Genomic DNA, 19,003 nt, shown 5'->3' on the forward strand with positions numbered 1-19,003 from the left:
GGGGGGTGCTGCAAAAAAAAAAAAAAAAGTGGGAAAATTGATACTCGTAATGAACTCCAAATATATGAATGATTTATGTCATTTTCTGGGAAAACTACCAGCTGCTCTGATTTTTGAATTGTGTAGTTCGAAAGGGATGAGAATAGGTAATTGTTTGTAAAGTGACGCTTGCACACAAATGGCGGGCTAGATCACCAACCATCATCTGTAAATTGAGGAAGAATCTGGCTGCAAGAGGTTCTGTTTCCCCACAGTGCCTCCACAGGGGAAATAAAGTATTACAGGAGGCCTGTTACCAGTATATTTGACCCCTAACTAAAGGCATGAGTGTAAATCCCCTTTAATGCTTATTACATTCATTCCTTACTTGTAACATTTCATTGGGGCGTTTTTGAGAAATACCTCCTTGAAGTTTTAATCTTAAGTACAGCGAGGCAGGCACTGCACTACCATCTCTGCTGTGATCTCTCCCTGTTCCCACCCACCGCCGACCTCCAGTCTTTGATTGACAGGTCACTCTTTTCTCAGTGACCTGTCTACCCTGCGTAGGTGTCATCATTGCCAGGGCTTGTTTAATTAGAAGAGGCAGCACATACACAGTGAGCTCCTAATGATTTTGTGAGATCAATGAACTGGCATTGATGGTGCCTGTGCAAGGAAGGCAAGTCAGTGAGAGAAGAGTGACCTGTCAATCAAAGATCACAGGTGTGCGGTGGGCAGGTAAAAGGGAGAGAGTACAGTAATGGCCAGAAGTTTTGAGAATGACACCAAAATTATATTTTCACATGATCTGCTGACCTCTGGTTTTTATTAGTGTTTGTCTGATGTTTATATCACATACAGAAATATAATTGCAATCATATTATGAGTACCAATAGGTTATATTGACAGAATGAGTTAATGCAGCAAGTCAATATTTGCAGTGTTGCCCCTTCTTCTTCAAGACCTCTGTAATTCTCCCTGGCATGCTCTCAATCAACTTTTGGACCAAATCCTGACTGATAGCAGTCCATTCTTGCATAATCAATGCTTGCATTTTGCCAGAATTTGTTGGTTTTTGTTTGTCCACCTGTCTCTTGATGATTGACCACAAGTTCTCAATGGGATTAAGATCTGGGGAGTTTCCAGGCCATGGACCCAAAATCTCTATGTTTTGTTCCATGAGCCATTTAGTTATCACTTTTGCTTTACGGCAAGGTGGTCCATCATGCTGGAAAAGGCATTGTTGGGCGCCAAACTGCTCTTGGACGGTTGGGAGAAGTTGCTCTTGGAGGACATTCTGGTACCATTCTTTATTCATGGCTGTGTTTTTAGGCAAGACTGTGAGTGAGCCGATTCCCTTGGTTGAGAAGCAACCTCACACATGAATGGTTTCAGGATGCTTTACAGTTGGCATGAGACAAGACTGGTGGTAGCGCTCACCTCTTCTTCTCCGAATAAGCTGTTTTCCAGATGTCCCAAACAATCGAAAAGGGGATTCATCAGAGAAAATGACTTTGCTCCAGTCCTCAGCAGTCCACTCCCTGTACCTTTTGCAGAATATCAGTCGGTCCCTGATGTTTTTTCTGGAGAGAAGTGGCTTCTTTACTGCCCTCCTTGAAACCAGCCCTTGCTCAAAGAGTCTCCGCCTCACAGTGCATGCAGAAGCACTCACACCAGCCTGCTGCCATTCCTGAGCAAGCTCGGCACTGCTGGTAGTCCGATCCCGCAGCTGAAACAGTTTTAAGATACGGTCCTGGTGCTTGCTGGTCTTTCTTGGGCGCCCTGGAGCCTTTTTGACAACAATGGAAGCTCTCTCCTTGAAGTTCTTGATGATGCGATAGATTGTTGACTGAGGTGCAATCTTTATAGCTGCGATACTCTTCCCTGTTAGGCCATTTTTGTGCAGTGCAATGATGGCTGCACGTGTTTCTTTAGAGATAACCATGGTTAACTGAAGAGAAACGATGATACCAAGAACCAGCCTCCTTTTAAAGTGTCCAGTGATGTCATTCTTACTTAATCATGACTGACTGATCGCCAGCCCTGTCCTCATCAACACCCACACCTGTGTTAATAGATCAATCACTAAAACGATGTTAGCTGCTCCTTTTAAGGCAGGACTGCAATGATGTTGAAATGTGTTTTGGGGGTTAAAGTTCATTTTCTGGGCAAATATTGACTTTGCAAGTACAGTAATTGCTGTTAAGCTGATCACTCTTTGACATTCAGGAGTATATGCAAATTGCCATTACAAAAAATGAAGCAGTAAACTTTGGAAAAATTACTATTTGTCTCATTCTCAATACTTTTGGCCATGACTGTACAGCAGAGCTGGAAGTGCAGTGCTTGCCTTAGTTGTACTTCTAATTAAAATTTCAAGGATGGATTGCTCAAAAATGCCGCAACAAGATTCTGCAAGCAAGGTACTAATGTAATAAGGCTTAAAGGGGCTTTACACTCATGCTTTTAGCTAGGGGTGAAATATCCAAATGATAGGTCTTTTTTAAAGTAACAGGTGTACTGAATGGATCTGCCGGCTCCTCCAGAGCAAGATATTATAAAACATTTACTTGACCCTGCTCCAGCTGTCCCTACGCTGATTTTGTGGGCAAGGTGGAGAAGATGGTAACGCCGCCATCGCTGAGTGGCTCGGGTGCTGTCCTAGCAAGATGCAGGAACACTAAGCTAAATGTATACATGTTGTTGGATGTTGTGTTGCCACCTGGCCAGGTTGTGCGTGTTTCTGCTGACCAGGTTATTTTTTGGGCTGGTCAGCAGATGTGATTAGTGTCTTATTCTGTGGGCAATAGGGCAACCCTATGCCCTATTAAAATTTCCAGTAGTCTGCTGGTAGTTGCCAGTTATTATATTTGGCTTATCCCTTCTTAATGTGCTGTCTTTGCTGTTGTATCCACTTGGCTTTTGACCCCAACTTTGTCTGACTCTGATTTCCCCAGGCCTTGACCTCATATATAGTATAGTTGATTGAGAACATATATAGTTAGTTTATAAGGCCGAAAAAAGACAAGCGTCCATCCAGTTCAGCCTATTTCTTGTGCACTGCAGCTATTCCGCAGCGTTGATCCAGGGGAACGCAAAAAAAAACAAAACAAAACAAAAAAAAAAACATGCGGTATAGGCCAATTGACATCATTGAGGAAAAAATTCACTTCCCGACACCAATCTGGATTAATTAACTATCACTAAGCATAAGATGTAATTTTATTGTTCTCAAGAAAGGCGTCCAGGCCTCTCTTGAACTCATTAAGTGAGTTGGACATCACCACTTCCTCTCCCAGAGAGTTCCAGAGTCTCACGGCTCTGACCGTAAAGAATCCCCTTCTATGCTGGTGCAGGAACCTCCTTTCCTCCAGACGCATAGTGTGCCCCCTCGTCTTAGTCACCATCCTTGGTATAAACAGGTCATGGGAGAGATCTCTGTACTGCCCCCTGATGTATTTATACATGTTTATGAGGTCTCCCCTAAGCCTTCTCTTTTCCAACGTAAATAGGCCTAATTTTGACAACCTCTCTGGGTATTCTAGTCCCTCCATTCCCTTTATTACCTTAGTCGCCCTCCTTTGTACCCTCTCTAGCTCCAATATGTCTTTCCTGAGCACCGGAGCCCAGAACTGTGCACAATATTCTAAGTGCGGCCTTACCAGCGCTTTATACAGAGGAAGAACAATGTTCTCATCATATGCCCCTATTCCTCTTCTGATGCATGCCATGACTCTATTTGACTTCGCAGCTGCTGCCTGACACTGGGCACTCCAATTTAATTTGCTATTAACCAAGACGCCCAGGTCCTTCTCCATGTCAGATTTCCCCAACGTTTTCCCATTTAATATGTATGGGTGACTGCTGTTTTTCTTTCCCATGTGCATGACCTTACATTTATCGGCATTGAACCCCATTTGCCATTTTTTGGCCCAACTCCCCAATTTATCTAAATCCTCCTGTAGCTGTGCCCTATCCTCATCTGTATTAACTACTTTACAAAGTTTAGTATCATCTGCAAATATTGCTATTTTACTATGCAACCCTTCCACTAGATCATTAATAAATATATTAAATAATATAGGGCCCAAGACAGACCCTTGAGGCACCCCGCTAGTAACCCTGACACACCCTGAGCTTACTCCATTGATAACCACCCTCTGCTTTCTATCACTCAGCCAGCTATTTACCCACTTGCACACATTATCCCCCAGACCAAGCATTCTCATTTTATATACCAACCTTTTGTGTGGCACGGTATCAAACGCTTTGGAGAAGTCAAGGTATACAACATCCACTGACTCTCCCCGGTCCAGCTGTAAGCTCACCTCCTCGTAGAAGGCAATCAGGTTTGTTTGGCAGGAGCGATCTCTCATGAATCCATGTTGATATGGAGTTAGACAGTTATTATCATTAAGATATTCTACAATAGCATCTCTAAGAAATCCTTCAAACAATTTACCCACAACAGACGTTAAGCTGACTGGTCTATAGTTCCCAGGGTCACTTTTAGACCCCTTTTTGAATATTGGTACCACATTTGCTTGGCGCCAGTCTAGTGGGGCAGTCCCTGTCCATAAAGAGTGCTTGAATATAAGATACAGCGGCCTGTCTATCACATTACTTAATTCTTTTAGTACCCGGAGGTGTATGTCATCTGGGCCTGGTGACTTGTCTATTTTGATATTATTTAGGCGTTTCTGAACTTCCTCCTGGGTTAGGTGGGTGATATTTAGCGGAGGGTTTACTTTATCACTCTGCATTTCCTCCGATAAATTGTTTTCTTTTGTGAAAACAGTGGAGAAGAAGCTATTGAGTAGGTTTGCTTTACCCTCATCGCCCTCTATGATTTTACCCAGGTTATTTTTCAATGGGCCAACTCCATCAGTTTTAATCCTTTTACTGTTTATATAGTTAAAGAACAGTTTGGGATTCGTTTTACTTTCTTTGGCAATTAGTCTCTCTGTCTCCTCTTTTGCTATTCTTATTTGTTTCTTACAGATTTTGTTTTTTTCCCTATAAGTTATTAGCGCTTCCTCGCTGCCTTCTTGTTTAAGTTTACCGAAAGCCCTTTTTTTGTTTTTCATTGCCCTCTTGACTTCCTTATTTAGCCACATTGGCTTCCTCCTATTCCTAGCCCTTTTATTCCCATAAGGTATGTACCTTCTACAGTGACTATGTAGGACTGTTTTGAAAATTTCCCATTTTCTATACGTGCTCCTATTACTGAAGATACTATCCCAGTCTATAAGGTGAAGGGCATCTCTTAGCTGATCAAACTTTGCCCTCCTGAAGTTCAGTGTTTTTGTGACTCCCTTGCTGGGCACCCTACTGAAGCACATGTGGAATTGTATAATGTTGTGGTCACTATTTCCCAGGTGCCCCCCGACCTGCACCTCAGTTATTCTGTCTGGCCTGTTAGTTAATATTAAGTCTAAAAGGGCCGTCCCTCTAGTTGGTTCCTGCACAAGTTGTGACAAATAATTGTCTTTGATAATTGACAGAAACCTGTTTCCTTTCTGAGATCTACAGCTTTCGGTTTCCCAGTCTATATCAGGGTAGTTGAAGTCCCCCATAATAATCACCTCGTTATTTTTTGCTACTTCGTCTATTTGTCTCATTAATAGACTTTCCGTGGCTTCTGCTATATTTGGTGGTTTATAACAGACTCCTATGATAATTTTATTATTGTTTTTTGCCCCATGTATCTCCACCCATAAGGACTCGACCTCCTCATTTCCCTCCCATACATCCTCCCGTATTGTAGGCTTTAGACACGTCTTTACATATAGACAGACTCCACCCCCTTTCCGATTTCTTCGATCCCTTCTAAACAGACTGTAACCCTGTAAGTTAACTGCCCAGTCATAGCTTTCATCCAACCATGTCTCGGTTATTCCCACTATGTCATAGTTACCTGTAGATATTTCTGCTTCCAGTTCATCCATCTTGTTTGTCAGGCTCCTGGCATTTGCTAGCACGCAGTTTACACGATTTTGTTTTGTTCCAATCTTCTCCCTGTGGATTGTATTAGAAATTTTCTTACCTCCCTTCCAAGTATCTTGTCTTGGACCTTCTTTGTCGCACTTCATATCTTTCATTAGTATGTCCTCTGGTTGCATGTTCGTGTCCGGCGTTTTTCTTCCCATCCCCTCATCTTCTAGTTTAACGCCCTCCTGATGAGTGTTGCGAGTCTCCTGGCGAATGTGTGTTTCCCGGGTTTGTTGAGGTGTAGTCCATCTCTGGCAAGGAGTCCATCATAGAGGTAATTCACACCGTGGTCCAGGAATCCAAATCCTTGTTGTCTGCACCATCGTCTCAGCCAGCTGTTCACATCAAGGATCCTGTTCCATCTCCTGACGCCATGCCCGTCTACTGGAAGGATAGAAGAAAAAACTACCTGCGCATCCAGTTCTTTTACTTTCTTCCCCAATGCTTCAAAGTCCTTGCAGATTGTCGGTAGGTCCTTCTTTGCCGTGTCATTGGTGCCAACATGTATCAGAAGAAATGGGTGGACATCCTTGGGACTGATGAGCTTTGGTATCCTATCGGTAACATCCTTGATCTTCGCCCCTGGGAGGCAGCATACTTCTCTTGCGGTTATGTCCGGTCTGCAGATAGCTGCTTCTGTTCCTCTCAGTAGTGAGTCTCCCACCGCCACCACTCTTCTTCCCTTCTTGGCTGTCCTTTTTCTTGTCGCTTCTGGGTGTTTCTGGGTACTCTTTTCTTTTTTGCTTGCTGGTAGTTCCTCATCCTTAGGTGTGCCATCTTCGTCCTCCACAAGTCCTTGGAATCTGTTTCTCAGTTGTGTGGTTGGTGGTGTCTCCATGGTCTTCTTGCTTCTTTTGGTCACTTGCCTCCACTTGTCTGCCTCTGGAGGTTCTCTGACGCTTCCTTCACTTTCCGTGACCAGTAGTGACGCTTCTGTTCTGTCCAGGAAGTCTTCATTTTCCTTGATGAGTTTTAATGTCGCAATTCTTTCTTCCAGTCCCCGCACCTTTTCTTCTAAAAGAGCCAGTAGTCTACACTTCTGGCAGGTGAAGTTGGTTTCAGCTTCTGGTCGATCTGTGAACATGTAGCACATGTTGCAGCTCACCTTGTAGGTTGTCACATCTGCCATGCTGCTCCTTGTCCCTGCTGACTTGATGTCTGTCTTCTTTCTTGTGATACCCTAGGATAAACAAATGAAACAAATTCGCGCGCCGTTTGGCGATGCTTTCCAAGCAGCTGGTCCCGGCTGTACCCAACGATCTTCTAGCTGAAGGAGACTCTTCGCTTTTCCCAGAAGGCACCTGGAATATGCAAATTGCCCTCTTCAAGCTTCAATCCCTGGTTTGGCGATGCTTTCCAAGCAGCTGGTCCCGGCTGTACCCAACGATCTTCTAGCTGAAGGAGACTCTTCGCTTTTCCCAGAAGGCACCTGGAATATGGAAATTGCCCTCTTCAAGCTTCAATCCCTGGTTTGGCGATGCTTTCCAAGCAGCTGGTCCCGGCTGTACCCAACGATCTTCTAGCTGAAGGAGACTCTTCGCTTTTCCCAGAAGGCACCTGGAATATGCAAATTGCCCTCTTCAAGCTTCAATCCCTGGTTTGGCGATGCTTTCCAAGCAGCTGGTCCCGGCTGTACCCAACGATCTTCTAGCTGAAGGAGACTCTTCGCTTTTCCCAGAAGGCACCTGGAATATGCAAATTGCCCTCTTCAAGCTTCAATCCCTGGTTTGTTTGACTCTACTTTGACTAAACTACCAGTGTCAGACCCAGGTTACTCCTCTCACATGGTGCTTCTCCTGGTTTTGTCCCTGTCCTTGTCTTTCCAGTTATTGACCCTGTATGTTTGACTTCTCATCCCTCAATCTTGGTCCTATGGCCAGCAGCAACTCCTTGGACTCAACCCAGAGGGTCCTGTTGTAAGTCCATATTCCTTTGTAGGAGTTGAAGGGTGAAAGCCAGAGAGTTTTTTAGACCTGCTAACATGATTGGCTTGTGTCAAGTGGATCCAAAGTAGCTTTTTTTAAGTTGATGTCCCAAGATAGACCCATACAAAGACCCTCTTTATACTGGTGGGAAAGCTTTCTATTTCACATTCATATGCCTTAGGGCGTATTCAGACGTCTGTACAAATTGGTCCGAGATCCGACCATAATGCAAGGACTGGCTGCGGGATTCCTGACCTGATCCTGACAGCTTCATAGAAATATAGGTGCATCTCACTAAATTAGAATATTTCCATCTCCAAAAAGCTTTTCGGCAGAGGGAAGCATGAACTGCTCTAAAATTTCCTGGTAGACGGCTGCGCTGACTTTGGTCTTGATAAAACACAGTGGAGCTACACCAGCAGATGACATGGCTCCCCAAACCATCACTGATTGTGGAAACTTCACACTAGACCTCAAGCAGCTTGGATTGTGGCCTCTCCACTCTTCCTCCGGACTCTGGGACCTTGATTTCCAAATGAAATGCAAAATTTACTTTGCATTACTTAGTGTGTCAATAACTGCCTTCTGGACATCTGTCAAGTCAACAGTCTTCCCCATGATTGTGGACCCAATTAAAGCAAACTAAGGGACCTTTATAAATGCTTAGGAAGCCTTTTCAGGTGTTTTTTGTTAATTATCCTGATTTACTGAGATAATGACTTTTGTGTTTTTATTGGCCGTAGGCCATAATCATCAACATTAACAGAAATAAACACTTGAAATAGATCACTCTGTGTGTAATGACTCTATATAATACACAAGTTTCACTTTTTGTATTGAATAACTGAAATAAATTAACTTTTTGATGATATTCTAATTTATTGAGATGCACGTGTACATCAAGCTGTCACGCTCAGGTTGGGAGATCCGCGGCCAGTCTGTGCATTGCAGTTTGATCTTGGACCGATTTGTACGGACATCTGAATATTCACTTACTGGGAATTCAACCGCCTCATATATGATTATGAGGCTATTAAGTTAGGTTCAGGAGACTCCCAGAAATGAACATGTGAATGCAACTTTAAAGGGGCAAAGTGGTTGTGCAGCCAATTGAAAATTGAGAAACAAATCTTTTAATGCCTTAAGGTGATTGGCTGCAGTGGTCAGAATGTACAGAGACTGTTGGAGGACCTGGGGAGCATTGCAATGGCAGCAGTGTGAAAGCTGTGATTATTACTTTGGCCATTTGGAAATGAAAAATAAGAAACATGTTTTCGTACTATAGATAATCTACAGTATATTATGAAGGAGAAGGAAAGACAGAGATTCTCCAGAATTGTTATTTTTTGGGGAATACAAGTACTGTATGTACAGAACAGACTTGTCAGGAGACCTAGCGGGTCCTTATTTCCATTATTGCCGACCCAAGGCATATTGTATTATCTTGTCTCGATAAAAATACCACCGAAAAGAAAGGGAGTGCTATCGGGTCCTTTTTAAGTCAAGGAATGAAAAATCATATCTTAAACGTGGGGTATGCTAACAAGGAGCTGACAGGTTGGAAATTTACCTGTCCGTCCCTATTGTTTCATCTGAGTCAAGTTGCGCCAGAGGGTTATGCAACCTTACTCTACATATAGATATATATATATGTATATCTGGCCGAGTAAGACATGCTCTTTAATGGGGGGAGCAGGGACTGATTACTGTTGGACAAATGAACGTTCAGCCGACAGCTAATATCTATTTCTAGCTGTGTAGACAAACCAGGGCGAAGTGGATTTTTTTGCATTTTTCCCACTAACTACCATAGTTTTGCATGCGAAGTTCACAGCAGTATGTGCTAGTAATGTTACTTGACGTGGCGTCGATTGCTAACGTATGCATCCGTAGTGCTGCGGGTACTTGTTCATCTTCCCTTGTGGAATCTTTAGGTAGGAAATGTGTTCTTAAGATAAAAAAAAATAAATAAAAATCCAAGTTCAAACAGTAGACGGAGGAAGTGATGAGGGAGTTTTGGGGGGTAAGATGAATAACACGCGTCCTTAATCAAGTTGTGTCTTACATGAAATTGGTTGCTTTTGTTTAGAAAGCTGGAGCTGAGGAAACAGCTGGAGAGAGACCTCTGGCGCCGCAGGCCTCCAATCGTAGCTCTGTGCAGATGGCAGGGGCTCCATATTCACCAGCAGCCCTTACTGTATATGCCATTGTTGGAGCTATTGAAGGATAAGTAAATATATTACCCCTTCCCTGCTAGACTGAACTGGAGAATATTGTATAATTTCGGCCTGCTTGGAGAGCGCCCTTTCATCCTTTAAACTCTCAGAGACCTTCAACATTAATAAAATATGACATTTCATCCACTTAGGGTTTCATTCTGCAGGAAAACAGAACTTAGCTAAATGAAATCTATAGCAAAGAGTAAATTAATGAAATGCACAGTCGATAAAGAAGCCTAAATGTTCTCTGGGATAAGAAAAAAAATTGAGCAAAAAATAAAAATCAACTCTCTATACTGCTTTGTAAATAGCAAAAGCATACGGCACACAGATCGAAAATGATCAACTCTTGCACAATTAGGAGAACAATCATGTGTAACAACTGTAAGGCAGCACTAGTCATCATAATGGGGAATACTCGCTGCACCGGGTAAATCAAAGCACACCAGCAATGTCCTTCCGGTATTTCTTAATGCTGCAGTTTATTACACTTCATAAACCACAGTTCACACAGTCCATCTTAGTCCGCCACCGGCATGTTTACACACTTAACATCCGGGAGTCTCTCAAGTAGCAGACAGGCCCAAGTGGCCCAAGTAACAGCCTTCAGCAAGGTAATAAAATAGCAATGTCCATATTAATGTCCATATAACACAGGGTATTACCTTTGCCGGGTTTAGCTGTCTCAGTCCATTACTCCGCCACCACTGTGGCTTTGCGGCTTCCCAGGTAGGGGTCTCCAGCCGTCGTTCCCTCAAAGGCCACTGACATCCACCCAGGATCCAGGCTCTGCCTTTCAGGACTCTTACTCAAGCCTCTGCCTTCCAAGACCACTAGCATCCACACAGGATCCAGGCTCTGCCTTTCAGGCACCAGGCTTCACTCGGCCTCACTAGGCCTCACACGGTCGGTGTCCCACACACATGGGAACAGGCCTTACGCCTCTCTCACAGAACACACCTGTCTCCCATCAAGCAGGGTTTATATATGCATCCTGTGCACACACACACATACTGACAGGACCTTGCTGATGTCACAGTCATGTGATCAGACAGACATTCTGTGCGCTCAGGACCTGTGCTATGTCACAGTCATGTGACCAGTCACCTGAGGGGGAAGGTACATGGTCAGGTAAAACACATCCTGGACCATTACCGTAATGCCAGCAAGTCGCTGCATTACATATCCCCCCCCTCTGTTCAAACTTGTGGGGTTGAACACATCATATACACAATCACTATAATCCCCCAGTTCACATAGAGACCATGTACTTTACAATTGTGCTACTCAGCCCCTGGAACATTAGTCAACGACATTAGACCATTCCTTAGGGACCTACCATTTGTCCCTGTCACTGACTTCGTCAGGTCACCTTTCCGGGTCGTAACCTTGTCAGAGCTCCCCCGCTCCCAGCGGTCAGTCATACAGCGCTGTGACTCACATGCCCTGGTATCTAAGGTCCGCTTCGACTACGTACTGTCCCGTCCTCTATTGGGTCATTTGTATGGGCTGCTCAAACCTGAGTTACTGGAGGTCTCACTACCTCTAAACCCACGCCCACTACTCTCAGGACATCTTGAAAGGTCCCCAACTCCAGCTATAGCTGTTCTGTTATTTAGGGGGCCCTTTCTCTGTCTGGTCTCATAATTTCTAGACGGCTGCCAACTTCTGCTACTCAGATGATGCTGTCTATCCACTCGCAGTCTAGCGAGATTCAACTGTTCTACCTCTTGCAGGTAGGTCACTCGGTACTCCAACAGCATGCGCATATATCCCAGGCTTTCTTCTGTTCCTACAGCGGAGAATGATACCTTGCCATCTTCGTCTGGTATCCTGTCCTGACGATCACGTGGACTGCTTACTTTTACCACACCAGACTTCTTGACCATCACCTGCATGGCTCGACCATTTCTCCCAACGAGCTTCCTCACCAGAACATGAGGCACCCGGATGACCTCTTCACGCATACTGTGAGCTTTCCTCATCAACTCCAGTTGTCTAACGGCTTGTTCCATCTTCAACCGGAGAAACAGCTTCGTGCGAATACATCGCCAGTGCATGTCACTTAGGATAGCCACCCTCTTCACTGTGACTTCGGTCGTGGACAGGACCACCAGCTGTCTAGCTTCTGAGGTCAAGTACACCTTACAGGCTCCCACGGCCTTCTTAAACTCCTCATGCACGGACTCACTGGTGCATTCTTCCCTCAAATCCTCGGGTACATCTACAAGGCACTTGTACCGAGACGTTTCGGTCTCACCAGTGGTTTCCAGACGATCAACCAGCTCAGGTTTCAGAGGCAACTGCCCTCCAGCTTCTTCACCCTGTATGCTTCCCCTGAGCTGACTCACAGCTACAAATTCACGAATTTTCATCTTGACCACTTCCATCTCATATTTATCTGTGGTTAACACTCTCTTAGCTCTCCTCAGGTCCACCTTCTCATGGCATAAGGGAGTGAGTGCAACGTGTTCGCCCTTTTCCTTCTCCAAGAAGGCCTCGTTCACTGAGTGATACTTTGTCAGGCGACTTTTGAGCCCGGAAACTTCTTCCTCTAGCTCCGCCACTCACCTCTCAGCGGCCCATCTCTGAAGCTCTTCCTGCTTCAACTGCTCTTCCAGCAGCAGAGCTCTCTCAGACCTCTCCGTCTCCAATGCGCCCACTCGGCTCTCAATAGCCAGTCTCTCACGCTTCTCTTGCGTCCACTGGGTTTGTAGCAACTCCTTGAGCTGCTTTATCTCGGCTCCGACATCCACCGAACCCTCCGAGCCCACATCACTCGAGGAGGTATCTGCTTCATACCTCCCATCACCAGCTGTCAACTCCTGGCCCTGGTCTGTGGCTTTTCCGATGGACTCCTCCATCCTCTCTCGCTCAGCTTCCATCTTGCTGACTGTTTCCTTAAGGTACGTCTCCGCCTTCTGGAGAGTATCACAGGACATCTGTAGCTCCTTCACCTGAGCTTCCAGATCTAGGGTCTTTCCCCGGAGATCATCATTCTCCTCACGGGTGTCTTGCAGAGTAGTCTCAACCACTTGGCGCACTTGCTCTGCACCCGCCTTATCCTCCTCTAGTTTTTTCTTCACCTTGAGGAGATCCTCATAATCTCTCTTACTCTGTTGCAGTTCCCTACTGCGTTCACCACACTCCTTCTTGGAGTCACACAACTCCTGGTTGAGCTGTTTGCGCAGTCATTCTAGGATATGTTCGCGTCCAGAAACACCATCCTGCCGCGCCTCCTTCTCAAGCTTCAACTGCAAAACCTCTTCCTTGATTTTGCGGCGGTCCTCCTTAATTGCGTAGAACATTTCCTTCCACTGGTTAATTTCCGCGTGGCTTTGCTCCACGTCTCGCTGCCAGTTCCTCATAAGCTGGTGTATTTTCTGCTGTTCAGACTCCAGGATCAACTGGTCTGAGGACACGTTCCCCAGGTTTTCACATAATTGCTGCACGTCACTCTGACCCTGCTGGCCGATAGGCTCCAGCTCTTGGTCACGACTGGCCGCCTCCTCTTTCAGGGCTGTCAGATCCTTCCGACTCGGTAACGTACCGGAGGTTGCTACTGGCAACGTCACCTCCTCTTCTACCTCTAATGGAGGATCCACCCTTGAAGCAAAGGCACACAGTACTACATTCTCTTTATTTTCATTTTCAGCCAAGTCTACAGGAGCAACCTTTTTGTGGCCCTTGCACCGTCTACGAGATGGGGACTTTCTCACCTCGTCTAGCCCCTCCTGACTGACCTCTCCTTCTACTTTCGTAGTGTCACCGTCAGCTACGGGGTCTGTGTCACTCCCCATGGTGTTGTGGACTAACAGGTCACCTCCCACTTTGACGTCACCCCGTTCTACTGGAGCTACCCCGTTATCAAAGGTCACATTGTCATTTTTAGGAGGTACCAACCCACCACCAGTAATTTTTTTTGATTTTCTATCCTCCACGCTGTTTTGAACAACCGCCCCTTTTTTAGACTCCACCCCCTTTTTAACAACCACACCAGCAGGGGAATTTTTACAAGAAAAATCAGCAATAGTCTTAGGACTTAGTTCACAACAGCTCTTACCACCTCCCCGGGCACTCTGGGACAACACTGGCGCCCCCAGAGAGTTCATAGAATGGTCCACTGCCACCATTCTATACGGTGCCCACGGCTCCTGTGGTTCCTGCACCATGTCCAGTTTCAAGTCCAGTAGACGTTTCTCAAATACCTGCTCCAGTTTTAACAGGCACTTTAATCGCTCTAATCGCTCAATAGCTTCAGACTCAGTTGCTGCTCCTTTCACAGCCATTTTTTATCTGCTCCTGCATTTCCTCAGGACACTATTCACACACCGCTCTACCCGGAAAAATTTTCGTGGCCCCGCCGAGCCACAGCAAAACCGGATTTGAGTGCGATGACAACCTTCGCAACCCCGCCGAGTTGCAGCCAGATGGTTTAAACTTCGTGAGCCCCGCCGAGCCACAGCAAACCAGGTTTGAGTGCGACGCCAATCTTCGCAATCCCACCGAGTTGCAGCCAGATACTTTAATCCACACTCGTCCTGTGCCATTGCCCCTAGTCACCGGGCTGTCGTTGCCGCTAGCAACCGGGTTGTCGTTGCCGCTAGCAACCGGGCTGCAGTTGCCCGCATTCTCGAACCATATGTAAGGCAGCACTAGTCATCCTAATGGGGAATACTCGCTGCACCGGGTAAATCAAAGCACAACAGCAATGTCCTTCCGGTATTTCTTAATGCTGCAGTTTATTACACTTCATAAACCACAGTTCACACAGTCCATCTTAGTCCGCCACCGGCATGTTTACACACTTAACATCCGGGAGTCTCTCAAGTAGCAGACAGGCCCAAGTGGCCCAAGTAACAGCCTTCAGCAAGGTAATAAAATAGCAATGTCCATATTAATGTTCATATAACACAGGGTATTACCTTTGCCGGGTTTAGCTGTCTCAGTCCATTACTCCGCCACCACTGTGGCTTTGCGGCTTCCCAGGTAGGGGTCTCCAGCCGTCGTTCCCTCAAAGGCCACTGACATCCACCCAGGATCCAGGCTCTGCCTTTCAGGACTCTTACTCAAGCCTCTGCCTTCCAAGACCACTAGCATCCACACAGGATCCAGGCTCAGCCTTTCAGGCACCAGGCTTCACTCGGCCTCACTAGGCCTCACACGGTCGGTGTCCCACACACACGGGAACAGGCCCTACGCCTCTCTCACAGAACACACCTGTCTCCCATCAAGCAGGGTTTATATATGCATCCCGTGCACACACACACACATACTGACAGGACCTTGCTGATGTCACAGTCATGTGATCAGACAGACATTCTGTGCGCGCAGGACCTGTGCTATGTCACAGTCATGTGACCAGTCACCTGAGGGGGAAGGTACATGGTCAGGTAAAACACATCCTGGACCATTACCGTAATGCCAGCAAGTCGCTGCATTACACAACCCAATGGCCTTATTCATTATTGCTGTTTGGGTATGTGGACACAATCGAGACGATTGATTACAGATTTTTGTTGTAAAAGCTTTGAAAAGTCGCAAATTTTGGGGAGTTTCACAAAATTGTTGCAACTTTTGCCAATTTGAATAATCTTGGAGGAAATTAATGAATCTGGGCAGGAATTGGGGTGGGGCATGGCCACTCCTGTCCATCAGATTCATTAAAAGTTATGGTGTTTTGACACCATGACTGGAGTAGCATTTCTGGTGTTGTGCATGGAGGTACACACCACTCAGAAGAGGCGACAAACAGGCTTGGACTGTCCCGCAGGAGAACAGGGGAATCCTCCGGTGGGCCACCACTCTCTTAGTTCTTGGCACTATATACTTGAATCACTATGTACAGACAAAGGCGGCATCTTATTCATTTAACAATATTCCCAGCTCATTGTTATATAAATTTGTGATCGAGGATAATGTCACATTTGCATGTAGCTGAAAAGTGGGGCCCTGGAGTTGGTTACTGGTGGGCCCTTGGCACCCCAGTCGAACACTGGCGCCAAATATATTAAGTGATGTGTACCTCTTAATGAATTTGGTACCTTCTACTCCAGCAAGCTAGCTAGTCTTGATTAATTTTCCCCAGTGTTTTTTTTTAGCCAAAATTCCACCTGGAACCCACCTGAAAAAACACCACAAACTCAACCCCAAAAAATTAAAATAGTGCACAGCAATGTAAAAATGACATGTTCATTTTTTTGTTACTTCTTTTAACCACTTATGGGTTTCGGAACGTGAATCAATAGAAGTAACATGTTAATTTTTTGGGTGGCTTCTGTTGGGAAGTTTTTATATAGAAAATATTTATAGTGTAGATTTAAAAACTATAGTTTATATAATAGAAAAAAAGACGCCGGTGGAAAGAGACAGCTTTTCCTAAAGGGGCTTTAACTAGGAAAATTGCAGTAGGTCAACTGGTGACTTAACTATGCCGTGTGGACATATCCTTTCTGCAGTTTTTTGGAGTAATTTTTCTTTTTAGTGGCTTAAGTATTTGCTTTTTATTCTTTATTAGTTTTGAGCCACTTTTTAAGTTGTCTTTCTCCTTTGTTTTTATTTTGGCTTGATCAATTTGCTTATTCAGATGTCTTCAGGAATATTCATGCAGTTCGCTCTCGTCACTCTTGTGATTTTCTTTTGGTGCTAAAAAGTCGCAAAACATCAAAAGGAAAGAAAAGAGCATTTTCGATTTTGTGCAAAATTCATGAACTATATGCACCGTTTTAAAACATTTGATGCAAAAACGTCAATGAAGGTACAAAAAAATTGGTTTTAAAAGCCCGCAAATGATGACTCGGGCTCATTTTATGACCTAATAATATTTTATAAAAAACTGAAATTGTTCTCCATATAATGAAAGTTGGGCATGAGTCCAACTCTGAGCATAATCATAGGTGACCCATACTGATTAATTAAAGGGGTACTGGGACTGATGAGCCACCCAGTGGATCAAAAATAATTTTTCAAACATAACAGACTGATTTACAAAAAAAAAGAGAGATAAGGGATAAACTTCACTCTCATTAATCCCCCCTAGTTCCTGAGCTCACTTGGTCACCTGTGGTCTTTTTTCCTAGTCCTATTTCGGGGTACAGGAAATTGCAGGAAATTCCCACTCAACCAACTACATCTGTGATCAGCCCCAGCCAATGACTGGCTTAGTGGACATTTCCGTCATTTCCAGTGTATGAAGAAGGGACCAGTAAGGAGAGACCAGCCGGGTCCTAGAAAACATTGGAATGAGAGTTGAGTGGTATTACTGAGGGTCAATCTTTTTTTGAATTTGTTTTAAACCAGTCTGACCCCTTTGAAAAATAATTTTTATCAGCCTTTTTATAGTTGGAGTTTAATCACATATTTATTTATTTTCCCTCCATACGGGAAGGTATTTAGAATTTGAAACATAATTTTTCCGTGAAGCTGTATGGCCACCACTAGAGTCCCCGAGGTTAAGTCCACCAATAAAACTGGTTCTCCGATACATTCACCAGCTTCCCACATTGGCTTGAAATGAACTCAATAAGTACACAAGAACAAGACCAAAAAATGTAAGAGTTTCAACACAAAACCAGTAATTACCACCAATCAGATAAAATAAGAGAAGGTGGGTGGGCAAAACAAGTATTGGAAATACCTGTGCAATAGCATGGATCCCTCTAAGGAGTATCTGGGAGTTAGAAGGAATGTGTTATCAAAAAGCAGGTTTTTGTGTTAAATGTATATTTTTAAATAAATTGTGATAAAAATAAGTATTAGTAATCTTGCAATTTTCACACTGGCCACTGGGGCTTTTCTAGACTTATTCTTTCTGTTGTTTCAGGAAATTGTATAGAAGCATCTAATGAGCGTGTGCAAAGGTAATTGTGAAGAGAAGGTCAACTGTGACATCACCTATTGTGATTGGAGGATCCTAGGTTATCAGCTGTGTATAGAGAGGTTTCTGCTGTCATTCTAATCCTGCCTCTGATGACAATGAGACTCCAGCAATAGAGGCAGTCTACACCAACCTTAGCTGAGAGGCAGTCTGCACCAACCTTAGCTGAAAGGCAGTCTGCACCAACCTTAGCTGAGAGGCAGTCTGCACCAACCTTTGCTGAGAGGCAGTCTACAGCAACCTTAGCTGAGAGGCAGTCTACAGCAACCTTAGCTGAGAGGCAGTCTACACCAACCTTAGCTGAGAGGCAGTCAGCACCAACCTTAGTTGAGAGGCAGTCTGCACCAACCTTAGCTGAGAGGCAGTCTGCACCAACCTTTGCTGAGAGGCAGTCTACAGCAACCTTAGCTGAGAGGCAGTCTACACCAACCTTAGCTGAGAGACAGTCTACACCAACCTTAGTTGAGAGGCAGTCTGTACCAACCTTGGCTGAGAGCAGGGCCGGCTCCAGGTTTTCGTGGGCCCCAGGCGAAAGAGTCTTAGTGGGTCCCTTTAACACATACCACGATTCATGATGCAAAGATATGGCAGAGAAAAATATATGTAGTACAATGCCATAGATGTCACTTCTTACATTGTCTATTGTAAATTCTACAATATCTCAGAAACCGGCGAATTCTCGCAGCGCACAGTGCAGACCGGACAGTATAGTCCGCCATAGAGTATTATGGGCACCACATAGTCCTCCATACAGTATTATGGGCCCCATATGTTGCTCCACACAGCATACTGTCCCCCATATAATGCTCTATACAGGATACTGGCCCCCATATAATGCTCCATACAGTATACTGGCCCCCATATAATGCTCCATACAGAATAATGGCCCCCATATAATGCTCCATGCAGGCTGTATGGGTCCCATCCTGTATGGGCCCCATATAATGCTCCATCCTGTATGGGCCCCATATAATGCTCCATCCTGTATGGGCCATATATATTACTACACA

The sequence above is a fragment of the Phyllobates terribilis genome, unplaced genomic scaffold (genome assembly GCF_046119375.1).
Source record: "Phyllobates terribilis strain yellow unplaced genomic scaffold, ASM4611937v1 Scaffold_10__3_contigs__length_209671492, whole genome shotgun sequence".
In the NCBI taxonomy this organism is placed as follows: domain Eukaryota; kingdom Metazoa; phylum Chordata; class Amphibia; order Anura; family Dendrobatidae; genus Phyllobates; species Phyllobates terribilis.